The following is a 14420-nucleotide window of genomic DNA, read 5'->3' as shown; positions in this document are numbered from 1 at the left end:
TAAATAAAAGAAATCCAGAAAATTCCTTTTTTTGTGTCAAATATTGAGATAATTTTTTTCTAGACTGCAAAATTTCATCACCATGTGGCACATTTTCCACGAATGTCATGTAGTGATGAAATTTTGCAAGCTATCAAAACATTTCTCAATGTTTCACAAAAAAAATCAGATTTTATTTTTATTTTTTGTATTGTTCAACCGAGCTCATGGGAGCTCGGGTTTAGTCGCCCAAACAGATCAGTAGTGGCAGTAGGCTGCATAATGTTCTTTGAGCTATTGTACATGGTTACGTTAGGAAAATGACACGAAACTTAGACACCATGTGAGTTTCAACAAACGTAATTTGATAATGAAGGATTAAACACTTCTAGAAAAGCAAGAGACTTCATACTAATAATCACCTAAGGTAACAATCGTTGCATCGCAATAAATTTGGTAATGCATCTTGGATGAATCATCTGCGGAGTCAGATTAATGAATGTGAGCGGCCGGATCTGGCGGCGAACTTTCGTCGAAAACAAAACGGAGCAATAGTACGTATGAGGCGTGTTTGGTTGCCTGCATCGAGCCCAACCAGACCCGCACGAGAAGGGAGAGGCCTGTTTGGTTGCCTGGTTTTTCTATTGGGCCTGCATCGCACGCTTCTCAAAGCAGCCCAGAGCCTGGCTCGCTGGAAACGCTCGGATCGGCAGTTTCTCGCGAGCCAGGCTGAGTGCGGCGCGAGCTCGCACGGGCGGGAGCGAGGCGAGGGCGAGTGGGGATGGCGGGAGATGGAAATCTAGATAGCCTCACCCCCCTTTCACTTGCTCACCCATAGCCACTGCCCCCCTTTCTTCTCTACTGCCTCACCACCGGCGGCAGCTGCGATTTCAGAACTGCGATAGAGGTGGCGGCGGCAGCGGCGGAAGAGGGGGCGGCGTTTGCGGCGGAACTGGTGCTCCCCTTGCTATTGGCCACCGTCTGGTCGACCTAGTCCGTGCCATGGCCCCCCCTACGCCGTCCTTGTCTCCAATGCCGGTAAGCAGCACCCCCCTCCCTTTTGTTAGCTCAGTAGTTAGGCTGCTAAGCTAGGTGTAGGATCGATTTCCCACTAAACGAATCGTCGATGTCGAGTAGGTTATGGACGCACGGATGAGGGTGATAATCCAGGCAGCGGCACTGATTAGTGTGATTCAGGCATGGGTCATGTTCATGCACCAGAGAGTTGTTCGTCATGCTGAGGGACCTTTGATCCGCTATGGTCCATTGTTTCCCCGGGAACAAGAGAGGATCCAAAATCTGAACTACATCTACAACTGCAATGACGTCGAGGCTCTATGGATACTTCGAATGAAAATATCACCATTTGCCAGGCTTGTCGAGACCTTCAGGAGTAGGGGGCTGCTACAAGATAGCATCAACACCAGTGTGGAAGAGCAAGTGCTCATGTTCCTTCATGTTGTTGGCCATAACCAGAGGTTCATGGTCATTCACAACACGTTCAGGAGATCAAAGGAGACCATCTCTAGGTACTTCAAGCAAGTGTTTTTTGCTATTGGGGAGCTTAGAGGAGAGATGATTAGGAGACCATCTGGTCAGACTCCACCCAAGATCGTGGAAGCCCAAGATGGTATCCATACTTCAAGGTGAGCATTGACAATTTTTAGGATATTCATGGCTTGATATGCTTGTATTGTTCAAGTTGAGCACTAACACAGGCTTGTGATGCCATTTTCAGGATTGCATTGGGGTAATAGATGGTACTCATGTCACTGCCAGAGTTCCTAGGTCACAGTCTGCAGCATACAGGGGGAGGAAGCACTACACAAGCCATAATGTGCTTGCTGCTATTGACTTTGGTCTGAAGTTCACATATGTGTTGGCTGGCTGGGAGGGGTCAGCGCATGATGCTAACATTCTCACTGACAGCATGAGTCGACCTGATGGGATCAACATCCCCGACGGCAAGTTCTACCTTGGAGATGTTGGCTATGTTGGGGAACGTAGTAATTTCAAAATTTTCCTACGCACATGCAAGATCATGTTGATGCATAGCAACGAGAGGGGAGAGTGTCGTCCATGTACCCTCGTAGACCGTAAGCGGAAGTGTTATGACAACGCGGTTGATGTAGTCGTACGTCTTCACGATCGACCGATCCTAGTACCGAACGTACGACACCTCCGCGACCTACACACGTTTAGCTCGGTGACGTCCCACGAACTCATGATACAGTAGAGCTTCGAGGGAGAGTATCGTCAGCACGATGGCGTGATGACAGTGATGATGATGTTACCGATGCAGGGCTTCGCCTGAGCATCGCTACGATATGACCGAGGTGGATTATGGTGGAGGGGGGCACCGCACACGGCTAAAAGATAAATGATCAACTTGTGTGTCTATGGGGTGCCCCCCTCCCCGTATATAAAGGAGTGGAGGAGGGGGAGGAGGCCGGTGATGGAGTCCTGGATTAGGGGGTCCTTGGACAGCCGGACTATATGCTTATGCCAGACTGTTGGACTATGAAGATACAAGATTGAAAACTTTGTCCCGTGTCCTGGTGGGACTCTCCTTTGCGTGGAAGGCAAGCTTGGCAGTTCGGATATGTAGATCCGCTTCTCTGAAACCGGCTTTGTGTAACCCTAGCCCCCTCCGGTGTCTATATAAACCGGAGGGTTTAGTCCGTAGGACGACAACAATCAGAATCATAGGCTAGCTTCTAGGGTTTAGTCTCTACGATCTCATGGTAGATCAACTCTTGTAATACTCATATCATCAAGATCAATCAAGCAGGAAGTAGGGTATTACCTCCATAGAGAGGGCTCGGACCTGGGTAAACATCGTGTCTCCCACCTCCTGTTACCATTAGCCTTAGACGCACAGTTCGGGACCCCCTACCCGAGATCCGCCGGTTTTGACACCGACGTTGGTGCTTTCATTGAGAGTTTCACTGTGACGTCAAAAAAAGGTTTGATGGCTCGCCTTGTTATGAAGAACAACATCGCCTCTGGGGGAGCCCTGGCTTTAGGCCAAACTATCCAACTGGGCGGCTTCATCATGACCACCCGTTCGGCCGCCGTGCCGACGATGACTTCTCGGGTCATCGAAAGCAGCCTCCACGTCAGCTCGGAATACGCCGAACGGATGGATCTGATGGAACTCTCATCCTTGAACGAGCTCTTGGGTCGCATCATCGCCCTGGGAGTCGCTATGGACTATGATTGTATTGGGCTTAAACCCGATCAAAGAGAGATTAAATCTCCGCCGGTTACCCATCAAATAGCGGTGGTGGAGGAGCAATGCAGCGATTCTTCCTCTATTTTGAGGACGAACTATGTCCGCATTCCCGAGCTCTCCGAGCCGGATACCCGTTCGCGGGAGGACATGACCCAAACTCTGAACTTAGAATCGGACTGCGGGCCAGAAAAATTGGACAACATCCCGAACCCGAACTGCCAATTCAGAAGTTCCTCTGCCCCTGGGTCTCGGATCGGGTCAAGGTCCGGACGTAAATCCACCCACCCACCCAGATACAAGCGATCTTTCCCACATTAGACAACAATCCCAAGAGATAGTACATCACTTTTGGGCCAGATTCCTCCTTGCAATGAGCAAGGTCAAGGATTGTCGCGAGGAAGATGCAATCTCATTCTTTTGCAAAAATTGCACAGACAAGGAATCCTTAATGCCATAAGTCGCGTGACATATCACACTTCGCTGACTTGGCAGCCATAGTACAGAAGTACTGTGCGATGGAAAGCGCCTGGAAAACCCAGGCAAAATTCTGGGATCCTCCGGCTCTCACTAAACCCCTCGTCCAAACCAAAAGGGTGCACTCTCGCAAGTCACCTGATCCAATCACAAAGAAACCAAAGCCCACTACAGGGCATGGAACCGTATTGGAGGGATGGCTCAATGGGCCATGCAAAATTCACACCACACCGGATACCGTACCAACACACAACCTTAGAGCATGTTGGATACTTCGGCAGGTGGCCAAGAGCGGCGAGGATCTCCTCATTAACAATACCGCAGAGCATCATCCCGCAGAAAACAACAATACAGTGTTGATAGTCTTCGAGACTTTCGCCTCGAATAACAGGTGCAAGAGAGCACTCCGCAGCCTTGCTGAAGTCTGCCATGTTGCAGCAATAAATCCCTGGAATGACACGGCTATAACCTTCAATGCCAGTGACGAACCTCAATTCCGAACAGTCCGAGCACTAGCCGCTTTGGTCCTTAGTCCAATTGTGGACGGTTCCGGCTTACTAAAGTGCTCATGGACGGCGGCAGCGGATTAAACCTCATCTACGAGGAAACTCTCAACAAAATGGAAATAGACAAGAGCCGCATTGAGCAAAGCAGCACGACCTTCCGAGGGATTATCCCTAGTCAGGAGGCACGATGTGCGGGAAAAATCACACTCCATGTGGTATTCGGCATGCCGGAAAATTACAGGTCCAAAGAGATAACATTCCAGTGGCCCCGTTCAGTAGTGGATACCACGCCCTTTTAGGGCAGGACGCATTCGTGAGCTTCCAAGCTATACCCCATTATGGGTACATGAAGCTTAAGATGCCCGGGCCCAACGGAATCATCACTCTAGCAAGTGATTCGGACATAGCACTTCGAGCCAAAAATAAAACCGCTGCTCTGGCCCTTGAGGCATTATCTGAAGTCCTCGCGGTCAAAGAATTAACTGCATTACGCTCCACAGTGGACAGGGACGACGTGATACTCGATAAGCGATCCAACTCCACCTTTTTCAAACCTGCGGACAAAATCATCAAATTCTAAGTCTACCCAACGGACTCTACAAAAACAGCAGCCATCGGGGCACAGCTGAACCCCACAATCGACACCGCACTGCGGGCATTCTTACGCGAGAATTAGAACATCTTCGCCTGGCACCCTTCAGATATGCCAGGAATCCCACGTAGGCTGGCCGAGCCTAGCCTCAACATATTGAAGGGATACAAGCCGGTCAAGCAGACACTACAACGCTTTTCAGGGCCTAAACGACAGGCTATGGGAGAGGAGCTAGCCAAGTTACTTGAAGCCAGATTCATCAGAGAAATAAACAACCGGACTGGCTAGCAAACCTGGTGATGGTACCAAAAAAGGATAAATTCTGGCGCCTATGTGTCGATTTCAAGGACCTCAGTAAGGCTTGCCCCAAGGATCCCTTTCCCATCCCCCGCATCGATCAAAACATGGACGCTACCGCAGGACATGACTCATTGTGCTTCCTCGACGCATACTCCGGATACCATCAAATCAAGATGGCGGAGTCCGATCAAGCCGCAACGGCATTCATCACCCCATACGACCCTTTCTGTTTCAACACCATGCCTTTCGGGCTCAAAAACACCGGTGCAACCTACCAACGCATGATTCAGACATGCCTGGAAAAACAAATCGGCAAAATAGTTGAGGCATACGTGGACGATGTGGTCATTAAGACCAGCCACGTCGAATCTTTAATAGATGACCTGAGGCTCACGTTCGACAACCTCCGAACATATGACATCAAGCTCAATCCGGAAAAATGTGTTTTCGGCATTCCCGCCGGAAAGCTCCTGGGCTTCATCGTTTCCAACAGAGGAATTGAAGCAAACCCGGCTAAAATCCGAGCTTTGTCACAGTTGGCTATCCCAACAGACCTCAAGCAAATCCAGAAATTAACTGGATGCGTGGCTGCCTTAAGCCGCTTTATCTCCCGATTGGTAGAAAAGGCATTACCTCTTTATCGCCTTCTTCCACTCACCGAACACTTCGAGTGGACGGATGTGGCTACGGTCGGACTGGAAGAGATAAAGGCCCTATTGGCCAGCAACCCAATCTTGGCCGCACTGAACATTGGCGAACCCATGCTGTTATATATAGCTGCAACACACCAAGTTGTAAGCGTAGTGCTTGTCGTCGAACGAGAGGAGGACGGTCATAAGTTCCCGCTTCAAAAGCCAGTATACCACGTATCCAAGGTCCTAACACCATGCAAGTCACGGTACCCACATTATCAAAAGATAGCATACGCGGTCTTCATGGCATCCCGAAAACTACGACACTACTTTCAAGAGTGTTCAATCACGGTGGCCTCTGAAGTACCACTCAACGATATAATAAATAACCGTGATGCCACGGGACGGATTGCTAAGTGGGCCATCGAGCTCCTCCCGTTCGACATTATATATAAACCACGGCAAGCCATTAAATCGCAAGTACTGGCTGACTTCGTCGCCGAATGGACAGAGGCCAAACTCCCTAAAGAGTACGGCGCATACTCCAATTGGATCATGCACTTTGATGGCTCTAAGATGCTAGCTGGTCTAGGAGCGGGCGTCGTCCTGACATCCCCACCGGAGATACAGTCCAATACATACTCCAAATACTATACTCAGACTCCAACAATGCAGCGAATACGAGGCTCTGTTGCATGGTCTTCGGATGGCAGTCTCCATGGGCATCCAATGCCTAGAAGTGCGTGGGGATTCGAACCTTGAAATATCTCAAATAAATGGAGACTTCGATGCCAAGGACCCAAAAATGGCGGCTTACCGTAATGCCGTCCTCAAAATGTCAGCTCGGTTCGAGGGGCTTGAATTTCATCATGTGGTTCGAGAAAACAATCAAGCGGCGGACATCCTTGCCCTCATCGGTGCTAAGTGCGACCCCGCCCCACCCAACATCTTCTTGGAAAGGCTATTCAAGCCATCCGTGGTGTGGCAAGGGGAGACCAGCAATACTAGTCCGGATCCGACCACAACCCTAGACCCCGAACACATTGACATAATCGGAGGCTCCGCCACCGAAATAACACCTTCGGCCCATCTAATCATGGTTGTCATCGCCCCATGGACCGAATCCTTCTTAGCCTACCTAAATAGGCAAGAACTCCCCGAGGACCAAAATGAGGCATGTTGCATTATGCGGCACTCTAAAGCCTACAAGGTCCACGAGGGAGAGCTTTATAAGAAAAGCGCTACCGGAGTACTTCAAAGATGTATCTCCAAAGAAGAAGGGCGGCAGCTCTTGGCCGAAATAAATGCTGGACTCGGCGGCCACCACGCCGCAGCTCGGGCCCTTGTAAGCAAGGCCTTTCGTGCAGGTTTCTACTGGCCGACAGCCCGAGGAGACGCAAAGGACCTCATCCAACACTATGTCGGTTGCCAGCTCTTCGCCAACCAAAGCCATATGCCGCCCACTGCTCTCCAAACAATCCCCATAACTTGGCCCTTTGCGGTCTGGGGGCTTGATATGGTAGGACCCATTAAAGAAGGAAGCCATAAGAAAAAATACCTGTTGGTCATGGTGGATAAATTCACCAAATGGATAGAGGCCAAACCAGTTAAAACGGCCGAATCCGAACCAGTGATAGACTTCATATCAGGGGTCATGCACCGTTACGGTGTCCCCCACAGCATCATCACCGATAATGGCTCCAACTTCACAGCCCTACGAGGTGAAAACTTGGTGCGACAACATGGGCATTAAGCTCGATTACGCCTCCGTCTATCACCCCCAAACAAATGGTCAAGTCAAACGAGCAAATGGTCTTATTATGAGCGGCATCAAACCCAGACTAGTGCGATCCCTGAAGGAATCAGACACGCACTGGGTCGAGGAGCTCGACTCCATACTATGGAGGCTGCGGACCACGCCAAATCGCACTACCGGATACACACCATTCTTCATGGTGTACGACGCAGAGGCGGTATTGCCCTGTGATATCATTCATGACTCACCTCGAGTGCGCATGTACGAAGAGAGAGAAGCCGAGCTTGATCGGCAGGACAGCTTAGATGCCCTGGAGGAGGAGCGCGATGTTGCAAAAGCCCGTTCTGCATTCTATCAGCAACTGGCTCGCAGGTATCAAAGCAGAGAAGTACGGGCCAAAACTTATAACGTTGGCGAACTCATTCTACGCCTACCGGAGAAGAAAAAGGACAAGCTCAAGCCCAAGTGGGAGGGTCCCTTCATCATTGATAAAGTTCTCACCGGAGGAGCATACCGTCTGCATGATGCATCAGATAATCGACTCGAGCCGAACCCATGGAACGCGGCCAGACTCCGAAGATTCTACGCCTAGCGCCAAACTTTGTGTTCGTCCCCTTCCCTCCGCCTTTTGCTCTCTCTTTATTTTTATGGCCCTAAGGCTTTAAGTGTGACTCGGCTACACACTCTTGACGCGCTAAATCCTCAAGTATGCGCGCTCACTATACCTGGGGGCTTCTTATATAGAAGCTTAATATAATTACCTTCCGGGCATCATGCCCACTGCATATGTGTCGCTTTTCCATATGTACCTTTTCTTCACCATTATATGCATCGATATGACTTAAGTTTTGGCCAAGCTAGGTTGCCTGGCTCCTGTGTTTATGCCCTACGTTCCCGTTAGTTCGGCTAGGGAATAAGGGGAGCACCTCTGCGATCGTTACTGCCGGGTACTCCGGACGTGTACCTCAGACTAGGTGAAGCCGAAAGCTAGCGTTCTTAAGGGAATATTCGGTCAGTGAACTAAAGATGATTCTTACCTATTTGTGACGCCCCCGGTTCAATCGTACACTATTCATGCACGCAAATGTGTACGATCAAGATCAGGGACTCACGGGAAGATATCACAACACAACTCTACAAATAAAATAAGTCATACAAGCATCATAATACAAGCCAGGGGCCTCGAGGGCTCGAATACAAGTGCTCGATCATAGACGAGTCAGCGGAAGCAACAATATCTGAGTACAGACATAAGTTAAACAAGTTTGCCTTAAGAAGGCTAGCACAAACTGGGATACAGATCGAAAGAGGCGCAGGCCTCCTGCCTGGGATCCTCCTAAACTACTCCAGGTCGTCATCAGCGGGCAACACGTAGTAGTAGGCACCTCCGGTGCAGTAGGGGTCGTTGTCGACGGTGGCGTCTGGCTCCTGGACTCCAGTATCTGGTCGCGACAACCAGAACGAAAGAAAGGGGGGAAAAAGGGGGAGAAAGCAACCGTGAGTACTCATCCAAAGTACTCGCAAGCAAGGAACTACACTACATATGCATGGGTATATGTGTAAAGGGCCATATCAGTGGACTGAACTGCAGAATGCCAGAATAAGAGGGGGATAGCTAGTCCTATCGAAGACTACGCTTCTGGTCACCTTCGTCTTGCAACAGGCAGAAGAGGGTAGGTCGAAGTCCTCCAAGTAGCATCTCCAAGTAGCATAATCCTACCCGGCGATCCTCTCCTCGTATCCCTGAGAGAGAGCGACCACCGGTTGTATCTGGCACTTGGAAGGGTGTGTTTTATTAAGTATCCGGTTCTAGTTGTCATAAGGTCAAGGTACAACTCCAAGTCGTCCTGTTACCGAAGATCACGGCTATTCGAATAGATTAACTTCCCTGCAGGGGTGCACCACATAGCCCAACACGCTCGATCCCATTTGGCCGGACACACTTTCCTGGGTCATGCCCGGCCTCGGAAGATCAACACGTCGCAGCCCCACCTAGGCAAAACAGAGAGGCCAGCACGCCGGTCTAAACCTAAGCGCACAGGGGTCTGGGCCCATCGCCCATAGCACACCTGCACGTTGCGTACGCGGCCGAAAGCGGAACTAGCCCCCTTAATACAAGAGCAGGCTTACGTTCCAATCCGGCGCGCGCCGCTCCGTCGCTGACGTCTGAAGTGCTTCGGCTGATACCACGACGTCGGGATACCCATAACTACTCCCACGTAGATGGTTAGTGCGTATAGGCTCGTAGCCAGACTCAGATCAAATACCAAGATCTCGTTAAGCGTGTTAAGTATCCGCGAACGCCGAACAGGGCCAGGCCCACCTATCTCCTAGGTGGTCTCAACCTGCCCTGTCGCTCCGCCACAAAGTAACAGTCGAGGGCCGTCGGGAACCCAGGCCCACCTCTACCGGGATGGAGCCACCTGTCCTTTCAGCCCCCTCGTCAGAATCACTTGCGGGTACTCAATGAGCTGACCCGACTTTAGTCACCATCTGTATAGTATGTATGTATGTATAGTATATACCCGTGATCACCTCCCAGGTGATCACGGCCCGATAGTATAGCAAGGCAGACTGACAAGAATGTAGGGCCAATGATGATAAACTAGCATCCTATACTAAGCATTTAGGATTGCAGGTAAGGTATCAACAGGTGTAGCAACAATGTCAGGCTATGCATCAGAATAGGATCAACGGAAAGCAGTAACATGCTACACTACTCTAATGCAAGCAGTATAGAGTAGAATAGGCGATATCTGGTGATCAAGGGGGGGGGGCTTGCCTGGTTGCTCTGGCAAGAGAGAGGGGTCGTCAACTCCGTAGTCGAACTGGTCAGCAGCAGCGTCGGTCTCGTAGTCTACCGGAGAGAAGAGGGGGAAGAAATAATGAATACAGAGCAAACAAAGCACCACAAAATATATCAAGGCAATACGCGGTGTTCGGTGTGCCCTAACGCGGTAGTAGGTGATACCGGTGAAGGGGGGAAAACCTCCGGGAAAGTATTCCCGGTGTTTCGTGTTTTCTGATAGATGAACCGGAGGGGGAAAGTTGCGGGTTTGATATGTTAGGGGTGTGTGGTGGACGAACGGGCTACGTATCCGGGTTCGTCTCGTCGTTCTGAGCAACTTTCATGTTGAAAATATTTTAATCCGAGTTACGGATTAAAAGATATGATTTTCTAAAGATTTTATTAATTTCTGGAATTTATTTAATTATTTAATTAATTCGGAAAATGGATTTATGACGTCAGCATGACGTCATGCTGACATCAGCAGTCAACAGGGGTTGACTGGGTCAAACTGACGCGTGGGTCCAATGGGACCCACCTGTCATACTCTGTTAGGTTAATTAGGATTTAGTTAAACTAATTACTGTTTAATTAAGCTAACAGGTTAATTAGATTAATTAATTAAGGTTAATTAACTTAATTAATTTAGTTAATTAATTAATTAAAATTATTTTTATTTTAATTATTGTTTTATTTATTTTTATATACTTTTTTTTACGTTCTGGGGGCGGGCCCCCTTTGTCATAGGGCCCTGGGGGCTAACGGGCGTGCGGTTGCCGCGGGTGTGGGCGCTGGGCATCGGCGCCCGACTGGGCGAGCGCCCAGATCGGCAGGCAGGGGGGGCAGCCACGGGCGTGGCGAGGCCAGTGGCCGGCCGGCGTGGGAGGGAAACGGAGTGCGGGGCCGCAACGAGCAGGCCCGCGGGCGGCAGGGGAGCCGGGGCGCGGTGGCGCACCAGCAACAAGGGGACGACGCAGCGACAACGGCAACGCAACGGCAGGAGCAGCAGTAGCTAAGCATGAGCAGCAGTAACAGTGGGCCGGCTGGGCGGCCTGGCTAGCCCCGTGGCCAGCTGGGCCGAGGCCCAGCGAGGGGTGGGGCTTTTATTTTCCTTTTGTTGTTGTTTTCTCATTTTCTTTCTGTTTTATTTTAGTTGCACTATATTTTTGGTTTAGTAAAATATGAAAATAGCTCTAAAAATAGTGTGTCAAATTAATCCACTATTCTAAGAAGTTTTACCTCAGAATAAAAAAATAGTTAATATTTGGTAAAATATATTAGGAGTATAACTAATTGTTTTGATGCTGTTTTAATCACTTTAGGGTATTTAAATATTTTATAAAGATGTTGTTACTCCACCAATAATATCCATGATTTATTTGCCACATTAAGCACATTTTAGTTTTGACTTTTGAAAACTTTAATTGTTTGACTCGATTTTAAATTTGAATTCGAACCGTTTCTGAACCATCGCGAGATTAGTAACAGTAAACGAGGTGATGTGGCATCATTAGCATGGAATTATTGTAGCCTAATCATCCGGGCGTCACAATTCTCCTCCACTACAAGAAATCTCGTCCCGAGATTTAAGAGGGGGACTAACGGGAAAATTCAGGTTACGAAATTCTAACGGTTCTTCTCAGTCTTGGTTGCTCTTCTCGAAGAGGCCGGTCCAATATATTGATGTCTTTGTTTCTCTGCTTTAGGTCAACATGATGAAGTCGGCGTGCTTTCTTCAGGAACTCCATCGTACTTACGAATAGGTACGGGGCAGCTCTACAATGATAGGATGTTATAAGGGAAATTCATCTGGGGGTATCCCAAGAATGAACATATGAGTATCTCTCGAGTTGAACAAATGACACACATCGAGAGCAAAGTAAGACAGTGCGATAAGAAGTTTCAAGCGGATAGGCAATCGTTCATTGCCTGAAGCAGAGTGCGAAAGGGGTTCAGAGCAACGGGAATAAGTATTGTGTCCGATACCAGAATAGATCAACAGGTAAGTGGCCCGTGAATTACATACATAGTCAAGCACGAGGAATAACTCTGACAACAGGGTGTACAGGAGAGTCAGGTTTCGATCCTGTGGAACTGTGGGTTATGGGCCCACCATGTGGGTTAAAAGTAGGAAAGGCGGTGACGTCTTGCACAATCATGTAAGCAAGGCATGTCAGAGGAGAGTCTATGGGTCATGTCGGCAACAACATAGGTACCAAGGGCGAGGGACGAAGAGAACCATTTTTCTGCTCGTTGAAACGAGGCGGACCAATAGGCAAGGTTCCCGTCCATCGGTGGTTACCGGAATGTCATCAACAATAGTAACAAGGTCTTACCGACAGAGTTGTACATCGAGGCGTTTGCACAAGCAGTGGATTATTACTGCTTATATCATATAGATCATAGAAAAGGTTTAAACAAACCAATGGAAGGAAAATATGATCATCAGATTAAACAGAACAATGGAAAGGAAAATATGTTTAAACATATTTTTCAAGGGTATATCCTTCCCAAGGACAAGCAGAGCAAGATATCCATGACAGGATATAAAGTAGAAAACCATTTAGGTAAGGGGGAAGGAATCTCATGATATTACCCATACAACGGTGTTAGGATAAGTGATAAATAAAATTTAGCATCGTGCTTCAAATGTTCCTGTTGAAAATCGGAGTACCATTGACATGCTTCGAGATAGCATTGACATGGTCTTCAGGTGAAGATCAGACTTTGGAAACACGAAGGATCCATCAGGAATAACTTGTAGAATAAGTCTTACAATTTCCTCATGGAAGAATGGCTAAACTTGCTAAAAAGGATACTACAACAATAGGTCCTCCACCCAGGGGGGGGGGGTGCTAGGCATGACATCATGTTACCAGGTCATCAAAGGACCAACATCATAACTCTTGGAAAGTTGTCCCTACCATCATATCTGACCGAGATTCAGATCCGATTGGTGTCATGATACCTCAAGCTCACGATGCTTGAGGAGAAAAGGTGCGATACAAATTGACGAGATGACATCGAAGATTCTCGGGAGATGAACCATGGAAGCCAGTTCCGAAACAAGAGTTCATCGGTAAACCAATGAGAGGATGAGGAGGTGGCTGGTGGAATCAGCGACAATTCATCGAGATTAACAAAAGATGGATTTCCACAATTATGTGAACAAGGAGATAACATTTGTCAGATCAAATGGTATAATGATGTATGCTTGAGGAAAACATACACATTTAAACATTGGTTGAAAGGTGCACCCGAAATATGGGTTGGGTTGCACAACCAACGTCAGAATGGTGATTCAATAGTCAATAGCCTAAGAATGAACTTTCGACCATTAACTTCAAAAAAATTTAGGGTTGCTAGAAGGAAAGAATCCAAACAACACCGTTCACTTGTTGGAATTAACACGGGGACCAAGAAATGAACGAAGATGGCAAGAAGCATTTTGTTATCAAGAATTCTTAAGAGGTGGTGAAATTCCCACCACATTCTTGACAAAAAGAGATGGTAATACTTCCGAGGTAAGGAAGATTAAATGCTGGGTAGCAAGGAACTCAAGGTACAACACCAAGCATGAACAAGCTTGTGTTGGTGGGAAGGCCATAAGGTGGTCGATGATAATACAATTCATCAAGGGCAAGGATGGTCAATTGATATCATGGATGAGCTCAGAATGTTGATGATCACGACACCTTTGTCGCGAGAGTTCATGAAGATGTAATCGATCGGCGACGACATCAAGTCAAAGTAATGATGAAGTGAAAGGTTATTGGAACCAAGGGTACGACACAAACTCGAAACCAAGCTTGTTGTTCAAGGCGAAATGATATGACGATGAGGACCGACGTAAGGTTAGTTCATCGTCGAAAATTGTGCTCCGAGAAGAAGGACCGGGTAGCACAGTTAAAATCATCACGACAATGATATAGCCAAACAGGCTAGGAATGGCGTGATCGGGTACAAACTCGTACTTATAGAAGCTTACTGAAGAGTTGTTGAACCGTAGAGCGGACTCGGTTCAGTTATCGGCGTCTTTGAGTGTTCAATAACTCCGAGCCCATGAAAAATTGTAATCGGTGAGTATGTAGTACTTGATGAAGAACTCATAAGAAATTATGCAGTTCCAAGATAATCTCGAGATACCAGGTGGTAATA

The sequence above is a fragment of the Triticum dicoccoides genome, chromosome 2B, assembly GCF_002162155.2.
Source record: "Triticum dicoccoides isolate Atlit2015 ecotype Zavitan chromosome 2B, WEW_v2.0, whole genome shotgun sequence".
Classification (NCBI taxonomy): Eukaryota; Viridiplantae; Streptophyta; class Magnoliopsida; order Poales; family Poaceae; genus Triticum; species Triticum dicoccoides.
The sequence above is the reverse complement of the archived record's forward strand: the minus strand, read 5'-3'. Positions refer to the sequence as shown.